The following is a 10174-nucleotide window of genomic DNA, read 5'->3' on the forward strand; positions in this document are numbered from 1 at the left end:
CATAGCTTCCGCACCACTTTTCTTACATGATTCAAGAAGACCTTCATGAAATGCCATCACATGGGTATCGGGGAACCGTGCTGTGACTTCCTTGACTTAATGATATTTGCTCTTGGCGACGCCCTGGTTGGGCGACGCCTTGCCTTGGCGAAGCCGGCCCTTGGCGTCTCTTCACCTAGGCGACGCCTTGTGCTGACTTTGACTCCAGGCGTTGACTTTGACTTTGACTTTGTCAACGCCCGGATACGGGACGGTACATTTATCATTTTTTTTCTATTGAATTTTTTGAACTGATTCTTCTTTTGTCTTTTCTGTAACACCTCAATCTTGCATAATCCAGAGGATCAGAAATTTCCTAGGTGGGAAAATAATTTTCTTAAGCAAAACAGCCAGCACAGAGTAATGCAAAACAGGGGATTCTGTAAAATCTGAAGAAAAAAAACAGCAAGATACCAAAAGAAAAACACAATGGAATTAGTGAAAAGGAATTTGTGTAGATCTAAACACAAATATGAACTCAAGCTAAAAATAAAAGGCACCAAAGGATAAAAAACACAGCAGATTCAAAACAAACATTTAGACCAAAATCAAGAAACAAATAAGCCAAACAAAGTACTACTATGATTTGATGACATTTTGGAAAAACATGACTAGACAAAACACATATAGATTCAGAAATTAAAAGACTCAAAGAGCATAAAATGAACCAAATAAAATTGCAATAAGGACTCAAATACCTAAAATAAAACAGCAACACAAAGTGTATGGAATCCTACCAAAAATTGCACAAAGATTGCTCAAGAACAATTGAACAAGATACACCGATTGGAATTTCGAAACAGCAGACCAATTCAAAGCAAAAATTAAAAAACAGCAAGACAAATATGAAAACAAGATGAACAACTCGGATTCAAGAAGAACTCAAAAAGAAAATGACCAAGAAATACTCATCTTTGAAGAACCTATGCTCTGATACCAAATGATGGCATTCTTGATGGCATTTTCATGAAGTTCTTCTTGAATCAATGTAGAGTATGGGGCGGAAGCAATGAATGAGAGTGAGCAAGATCCTCCTAAGAGTGGTGTTGATCTTGTAGGTGCATGTTAAGTATGGGTATTGAGTGGTTCGGCCAACTCAAGGGAAAAGATGAAGGAATTGAAGTTTAGAGCCTAGGATTCTAGGGAGAAGCAAAGTTGAGCACAAATTGGCAGCATAACTTTACTCACAATAAACTTCCAAAATACATGAGATAGCCTCCCTATTTATAGGCTAGTTGGGACGTAAATCCTAAGCTAAAACATAATGAAATGTAAACCAAATGAAATGCAAAGCTAGACCATGTGCCATGACCGGTCACACCTAGCCAAGTTCTAGAAGGTTTCTTTCGCATGTGCTTTCTACACTACTCTATTTACTAAATACCCCTATTGGGCCTTGATGCAACATATACAAGGCTTTCTCTCTTCCATCCGTGGCTTCATCCACTTGTGCTTGTACATGCTTAGCCATTGATCTTGTGAGAGGACCTAGACGGTCTAGTGCCACACCTAGACGCTCCATGGGTAGACGCTTCCCTTCTTCACGGTCTAGACGCTCTCCTTGGTCTAGACGCTCTTCATGGTGTGGGCTTTGGCTCCCATGGCTAGATGTGCTTGGCCCTCCTCCATCATCCCCTCCCCCTTGGAAAGGATTTGTCCACAAATCCAGCTCGTCACCGTCATTGGTACCTACAAATGGAGAAAGATCAATTACATTAAAAGAGTCATGTACTCCATATTCAAGAGGTAGGTCCAATTTATATGCATTGTTGTTGACTCGCTTGAGAACTTGGAAAGGTCCATCTCCTCGGGGACTTAGTTTGGACTTCCTTTGAGTTGGAAATCTATCTTTGCGAAGGTGAAGCCAAACTAAGTCTCCTTCCTCAAAAATTATTTCTCTCTTCCCTTTATTGTGGTATTTTGTGTACTTTTCATTTTGTTGTTGTATTTGGAGTTTAATCTTCTCATGCATTTTCTTTACAAAATCAACTTTGATTACGCCTTCCTTATGCACAAAATCTTATGGATTAGGAAGGGGTATCAAATCCATGGGTGTGAGAGGATTAAAGCCATATACTACTTCAAAAGGAGAAGCATTAGTAGTCTTGTGAACTACTCTATTGTAAGCAAACTCAATATGGGGAAGGTACTCATCCCAAGATTTGTGGCTCCCCTTCATGATAGCCCTAAGCATAGTTCCAAGAGATCTATTGACTACTTCGGTTTGTCCATCCGTTTGAGGGTGACAAGAAGTTGAAAATTGTAGTCTTGTTCCAAGTTTACCCCAAAGAGTTTTCCAAAAATGGCTGATAAACTTGGGATCTCTATCGGACACTATACTTCTAGGGAGACCATGGAGTCTCACCACTTCTCTAAAGAAGAGTTTAGAAATATTTTGAGCATCATCTACTTTGTGGCATGGAATAAAATGGGACATTTTGCTAAAACGGTCCACTACCACAAAGATAGAGTCATGGCCTCTTGCAGTCCTAGGAAGTCCTAAAATGAAATCCATGCTAATGTCTTCCCAAGGAGCATTTGCAATCGGCAAAGGGGTATAGAGTCCATGCGGCATTGTTCTAGACTTTGCTTTTAAACATGAAATGCATCTAGAACAATGTCGTTGGACATCTTTCCTCATGTGTGGCCAACAAAATTTTGCTTTTAAAAGATCTAGAGTTTTATCAACTCCAAAGTGGCCCATGAGTCCCCCCTCATGTGATTCTTTGACAAGGAGTTTCCTAGGTGTTCCTTGGGGAATGCAAAGTTTTCCCTCTTTAAAAAGATATCCCTCGGACACATAGTAACCTCTTTGCGCTCTATGTAGACATTGGGCATAGATGGATGAGAGTTCTTGATCATCTTGGTAAAGCTCTCTTATGTGGTCAAATCCAAGAATTTGGGCACCCAATTTTGAAAAGAGTGTATGCCGTCTTGAAAGAGCATCGACCACTAAATTGGTGCTCCCTTTCTTGTATTTGATTACATAAGGAAATTGTTCAAGAAATTCCATCCATTTAGCATGTCTCTTGTTGAGCTTGTGTTGGCCCTTTAAATATTTTAAAGACTCGTGATCACTATGGATGACAAATTCTTTAGACACAAGGTAGTGTTCCCAAGTCTTTAGGGCTCGCACAAGAGCATAGAGCTCTTTGTCATAGGTGGGGTAGTTGAGGGTGGCACCATGGAGTTTTTCACTAAAATAAGCAATGGGGTGTCCACCTTGCAACAAAACCGCACCTATGCCTACCCCCGATGCATCACATTCTATCTCAAAGGTTTTGGAAAAATTTGGAAGAGATAGGATGGGTGCATTGGTGAGTTGAGCTTTTAGCCTTTGAAAGGCTTGCTCATGCTTTTCATTCCAACAAAATGCAACATCTTTTTTAACAAGTTCATTCAAAGGAGATGCTAGGCTAGAAAAATTAGGCACAAACCTTCTATAGAAGCTAGCTAACCCATGAAAACTTCTTACATCACTTACATTTTGTGGAGTTGGCCACTCTCGGATGGCTTTGATTTTCTCGGGATCTTCATGCACCCCCTTATTGTTTACTATGAAGCCTAAAAAGACTACACTATCTACACAAAAGGTACACTTATCCCTATTTGCAAAAAGACTATTTTTCCTAAGAACTAGAAGAACTTCCCTAAGGTGACTTAGATGGTCTTCTAGGGTTTTACTATATACTAAAATATCATCAAAGTAAACTACTACATATTTACCTATACAATCCCTCAAGGTGTGATTCATAAGCCTCATGAAGGTACTTGGGGCATTAGTAGGCCCAAAGGGCATCACCAACCACTCGTATAATCCAAATTTGGTCTTAAAAGCGGTTTTCCACTCATCACCCTCCTTGATTCGAATTTGGTGATATCCACTTTTAAGGTCAATTTTGGAGAATAGAGTTGACCCATGCAATTCATCAAGCATATCATCAAGCCTTGGAATTGGATGCCTATACTTGATGGTGATGTTGTTGATTGCTCGACAATCACAACACATGCGCCATTTTCCATCTTTTTTTGGCACCAACAAGACAGGTACAGCACAAGGGCTTAGGCTCTTTTGAACCCAACCCTTCTCCAACAAGTCTTGAACTTGTGATTCTATCTCCTTAGTTTCCTCGGGGTTGGTTCTATAAGCAGGCCTATTTGGTAGGCTTGCCCCCGGAATAAAGTCAATTTGATGTTCTATGCCCCTTAGAGGAGGAAGCCCAATGGGTCCTTCTTGTGAGAATAGATCTTCAAATTCACTCAAAAGATTTTCAATTTGAGGAGGTAAAGTCATAAGTTCACTACTTGTAGCAGTGCATGTAAGTGCTCCTTTACACAAGATAAGGCTTGGTTGTTCAACAAGAAGCAAGTTTTCAAAGACGTTTTCAAGAGGCTTTGCTTGTTGACCAACCTTGTGGGAAGGAACACTCTTCTCCCACGCCTTCCTATCCCTAAGGATTTTCTCTTTTTCTAGCGCTTTTTTTTTTTTTGTTTTCCTCATCCCTCTTTTGCTTCATTTGTATTTGGTCTTTTACCACTTGAGAATGTGGTAAAGGACTAAGTACAAACTTTTTATACTTATGGGTGAAGGAAATTTCGTTAGTGAGACCATCATGCAAGGTTTTCTTATCAAATTGGCATGGTCTCCCTAATAAAATATGACAAGCTTCCATAGGCACTACATCACATAAAACTTTGTCTTTGTAGTTCCCTATGGAAAACTTGATTTCCACTTGCTTGTCTACATGTAGTTCCCCATTTTCATTAAGCCATTGAAGTTTGTAAGGTTTTGGGTGGGGAACCACTTGTAGCTTAAGCTTTTCAACCATCCTAGCACTACAACAATTACAACTAGAACCACTATCCACAATGAGAGAGCATATGTTTTCTAAAACATTGCATCTTGTATGAAATATGTTCTCTCTTTGTGTTTCAATGGATGTGCTAGGGTGATTGTTGAGGGTTCTCCTAATCATAAGCAATTCTCCCTCTAGTGGAGCTACCCTCTCATCCTCTCCCCCTTCCTCTCTCTCACTAGGCTCATCCTCGCCACTAGTGTACTCATCTACACCTTTAAGAAACAAAGTCCTTTGGTTTGGACATTGTGCTTGTACATGCCCCCTACCATAGCACTTAAAACACTTAACATCTCTAGCTCGGATGGGTGGGGTTGAGGTTTCTTTGGTGAAGGGCTTGGTAGGCTCTTTTGGTTTTTCCTTGGATGTACTACCCTCCCTTCTAAACTCTTTCTTGGGATAAAAGCTAGAATAGGGGCTCACCTTTTGACTTGAGGTTTTGCGCAAGTTTTGTTGCTCAACTTTAATGCAAAGTTGAACCAAATCATTCAAGTCTTGATAAGGTAAGAGCTCTACTCTATCTCTTATCTCAAGTGATAGGCCACTAAGGAACCTAGCTATGGTGGTTTCCTCCTCTTCCCTAATGGATGCTCTCATCATGTAGAGCTCCATTTTTTGCCTATACTCTTCCACACTCATGTTCTTTTGTTGGAGTCTTTGGAGCTTGTCCATCAACTCCCTATGGTAGTAGGAAGGTATATGTCGACGTCTTAGGGCTCCCCTAAGGTCATTCCAATATGTAATGGAGGGTTCCCTATGAAGACGTCTATCTCTTTCGAGAGAGGTCCACCAATACATGGCGTTCCCTTGGAAACTAAGGGTGGCTAAGGGTACTTTTCGTTCCTCACTTACCCTATGGCAAGCAAAGAGTTGCTCTACCTTCATCTCCCAATCTAGATATACTTCTACATTTTCCTTTCCATGAAAATGAGGTAGGTTTACTCTAGTTTCCCTTGGCACCTCTTGTTCCCTTTGCCTAGTTCTTCTAGGGGGTGGTTGGTAATAATCATTGATTCTACGGCTTCCCTCCCCTAGAGACTCAATACTTTGAGAATGGGATGCATGAGTTTTTTTTTATTTTTGTGATTTTTTTGATTTCTCTTCTTGAGCTTTAGCCAACTCATTGATTTTGTTCTCATTCTCCAATTTTCTAAAAGATATCAATTGTACCGCTTGGGATACTTCTTTTAAAAGAGTTTTCAAAGATTTTACTTCACTTTCTATAGACTTTGGAGAGTGAGAAGAAGAAGACATGGCTAAAACTTTGTGTATATAGGTGTTTTACTTTGAGAAAGTTTAGGAAAGTTAAAGAAGGTAGTTTTCCAGGTAAGGGAGGTGAGTCACAAAGGACTACTTAAGTACCAAGCCTTTTCCTTGCCAAAAACTATCCCCCAATATCTTCACACAAGACTTTCTCTTAGTGAAACACTTAGAACACAAATAAGTTGAGAAATAAATGCAAGAAAACAATGCAAGCTAACTATGCAATCAAAGCTAGTCGGTTTAGCACACAAATTAAACAAAATTAAACATGCAAAACGTAGCTATGAAAGCAAAAGAAAAGCAATTACAAACAAGTAACAATTACTAATCAGGAATGCTATACTATTCGGCCATAGGTGAGGCTTCTTGGACACTTTGAGCCCTTGAAGACACACTCACCGTCTAAACGTAATTAACAAGGTAATTAACAATAAACCAAGTTGCAAAGGAAATAAGAGAACTCCCTTTGTTGATCCTCTTTTGGTTAGTGCACTTCCTTGTTGTCTTTGCTTGTTGTTCTTCCAAGTGTTTGTAGTGTTTTCTCAAGAATTTTTGTTTCAGCTTTGACCTTGTCTTCTCCTTAGAATGATGGCCTTTAATCCTCCAATTTCCAGCACCTAGCAAAGGGCTAAACCGTAACCAAATCAAGTTCCCATTCACATAAGCACCAAAGAAGAATTAAATTCCAGCACCCAAATTTAGAGGTCAAAGAACAAAAGCAAGAAACAAATTTAATTGAATAAAAACAGTACCACCAAAAGGAATTAGATTGTGACAACTAGAAAGAGAGTCAATTAAGTAAAGCAAACAAATAAAGGTACTCAATTAAAGGTTGGCACACAAAAGAATTCCTAAAGAAAAGCACTAGATTAGATGACCAAATAAAAAAACAGCACCACTGGAAAATGTTGTGGGCCAGAAAACGTGTTTGTTCCCCGATTTATGCTGAGCTGTATTTTTAGAATTTGGCTCTGAAATTTGTTATGCAAGATATTCAGGATCTTATCTAAAATCTGGCTTTGGAATCACTCAAAACGGATGCACCATTTTTTTTTAATAAATTTTGCAAAATTGGTGTTCGGTTATGCCAGCTGGAGCGCTTCAGAATTGCACTCTGATCTTAAAAGATTTATCATTTTTTTTCTGTTGCTTCTTTGACCTAATTCTTTTTTTGTCCTTTCTATAACACTTTAAACTTGCATTTTCCAGAGAATCAAAATTTTCCTATGGGTGGAAATATTTTTCTGGGTTAAAACAGCCAAAACAGAGAAGGTGAAAACAGGGGAATCTGAAAACTGGAAACAAAAACAGCAAGATACCAAAGTTTAGACACAATGGAAATTTGTGAAATAGAATTGTGTATGATCTAAACACAATATGAACTCAAACTAAAAATTAAAAAGGCACCAAAGGAGCAAAGAACAGCAGATTCAAGCAAATAAAGAGACCCAAAATCAAGAAACAATTAAGCCAAATAAAAGGACTACTATGAATTGTTGACAATATGGATGAACATGACTTGACAAAACTTGTATAGATTCAGAAAATTAAAGACTCAAAGCATAATATGAAGCAAAATAATGAAAGCAATAAAGACTCAAAGCCTAAAACAAAATAGCAACACAAAGGTGTATGGAATCCTATCACAAATTGCACAAGAACTTGTTCAAGATCAAATGAACAAGAGTGCTTCGGTTGGATCTTCCACAAAGCACACCAAGAACAAATTAAAATGTAAAAAACAGCAAGACAAGTAAGGAAAGTAAATGACAATATGAAATAAAGAAGAACTAAAATTTAAAAGACAAGGAGCTACTCATCTTGAAGAACCAAAGCTCTGATACCAAATGATGGCATTTTCATGAAGTTCTTCTTGAATCAATGTAGAGTATGGGGCGGAAGCAATGAATGAGAGTGAGCAAGATCCTCCTAAGAGTGGTGTTGATCTTGTAGGTGCATGTTAAGTATGGGTATTGAGTGGTTCGGCCAGCTCAAGGGAAAAGATGAAGGAATTGAAGTTTAGAGCCTAGGATTCTAGGGAGAAGCAAAGTTGAGCACAAATTGGCAGCATAACTTTACTCACAATAAACTTCCAAAATACATGAGATAGCCTCCCTATTTATAGGCTAGTTGGGACGTAAATCCTAAGCTAAAACATAATGAAATGTAAACCAAATGAAATGCAAAGCTAGACCATGTGCCATGACCGGTCACACCTAGCCAAGTTCTAGAAGGTTTCTTTCACATGTGCTTTCTACACTACCCTATTTACTAAATACCCCTATTGGGCCTTGATGCAACATATACAAGGCTTTCTCTCTTCCATCCGTGGCTTCATCCACTTGTGCTTGTACATGCTTAGCCATTGATCTTGTGAAAGGACCTAGACGGTCTAGTGCCACACCTAGACGCTCCATGGGTAGACGCTTCCCTTCTTCACGGTCTAGACGCTCTCCTTGGTCTAGACGCTCTTCATGGTGTGGGCTTTGGCTCCCATGGCTAGATGTGCTTGGCCCTCCTCCATCAATTCTCATGGAGCTCTTCTTGGATGTTTGTGAATATGGTGCGGAAGCTATGGTTTGAAATGGGCAAGGTCCTCCTAGGAGTTGTGGTGACCTTGAAGGTGCATGAAGAGTATGGAAGAAGGAAGGTTCGGCCAGTCCTTTGATAGATGGTGAAGGAAGATTAAACCTAAAAACTAGGTAAGGAGCAAGTATGGCACAAAATGGGCAGCATAACATTACTCAACTAATCTTCCAATACAAGTGATAGGCATCTCCTTTTATAGGGGAGGCCGTAAATGTTAAGCTAAGTGCAAATGAAATGCAAGCAAAATGAAATGGAAATGTGGAGGCACATGGCACATGGAGCACATGGGTGCACATGGCTTCACAAAACCGTCCCTAGATTAGTGAAGGCTTCTAGAAACCTTTAGCTAATCAAGGTTAACTCCTCCTTAATTCTAATGTGCAGAAAAAAAAACATTTGTCCACATGGCTATGCTATTTACACCCCAATTAAAGCTCAACTACACTTGATGGGCCTTCACGGAATATGTGCTAGTATGCCACTCTCCCATTCATATCTTTGATCCAAGTCTTCTTGTCCTAGATGCTCCTAGCTTGTCCTAGACGCTCCTAGCTTGGTCTTCTTGTCCTAGACGCTCCTAGCTTGGTCTTAGACGCTCTTGACTTGGCTCTTGCCTTTCATGGAAGGTTGTGCTTGGCCCTCTTCCATCAACTACCACCCTCGGTCGTGGCGGCAGAGGCTTGAGGGCGTGGTTGAGGGGTGAGAGGTCCCCTCCGAGTGAGCAGCCCCGCTCCCAGCAGCTTCTGATGGTAAGGTAAGGGGTTGGCTGGCTGGGGGCGGGGAAGAAAGTTGTGCAGGGGAAGGAAGAGGGGCTGGAGAAGGAGGGCGTGTAGGAGAAACCTGTGCTGAGGGGATTGGAGAGGCATCTCCCTTAGCACCCTCGGCTCCCCTCTTTCTTCGTTGGACTAGAGGAGACCCCGAGCTCTCCTCCTCCTCGACGGATACGACGGTGGTGGGAACCTTCACCAACCGTTTCCTTTTCCTTTCACCCATGGTCTCGGGGCCTTCAGCTGGCGCGACCGAGATGGGGGAGGCAGAGATAGGCTCGGAGGTGGCCTCAGTCCCCGAGGACGACCCGACAGCTCGTCGGCTCTTGGCTAGCGCGATCAGCTTCTGTCGTCGTTCTTTGGTGGAAGTCATATCTGCACCAGTTAAACATGGCAAAGGGTTAGTACACAAAGAGCCAAGAAAGCAAACAAAGTGCAGAAGAGTCAATTAAACTAATCAACTCGGTGGTAGCATACAGAAAAGGGGTTAACATGTGCAAGTATGACAAGTCGAAAGGAAGGAAGAGGGTGCAAACCAATGTATTTTTTGAGCATATCCGCGTCGAACTCGTGCTTGATGAGGGTGGAGGAGCCGAATTTAGCGCCCAAGCTTGAGAGTAGGCTGCACAGCTCGCGCTCGTAGGGTGCCATAGCCTCCAA

This window comes from Phaseolus vulgaris, chromosome 4 (assembly GCF_000499845.2).
Source record: "Phaseolus vulgaris cultivar G19833 chromosome 4, P. vulgaris v2.0, whole genome shotgun sequence".
In the NCBI taxonomy this organism is placed as follows: Eukaryota; Viridiplantae; Streptophyta; class Magnoliopsida; order Fabales; family Fabaceae; genus Phaseolus; species Phaseolus vulgaris.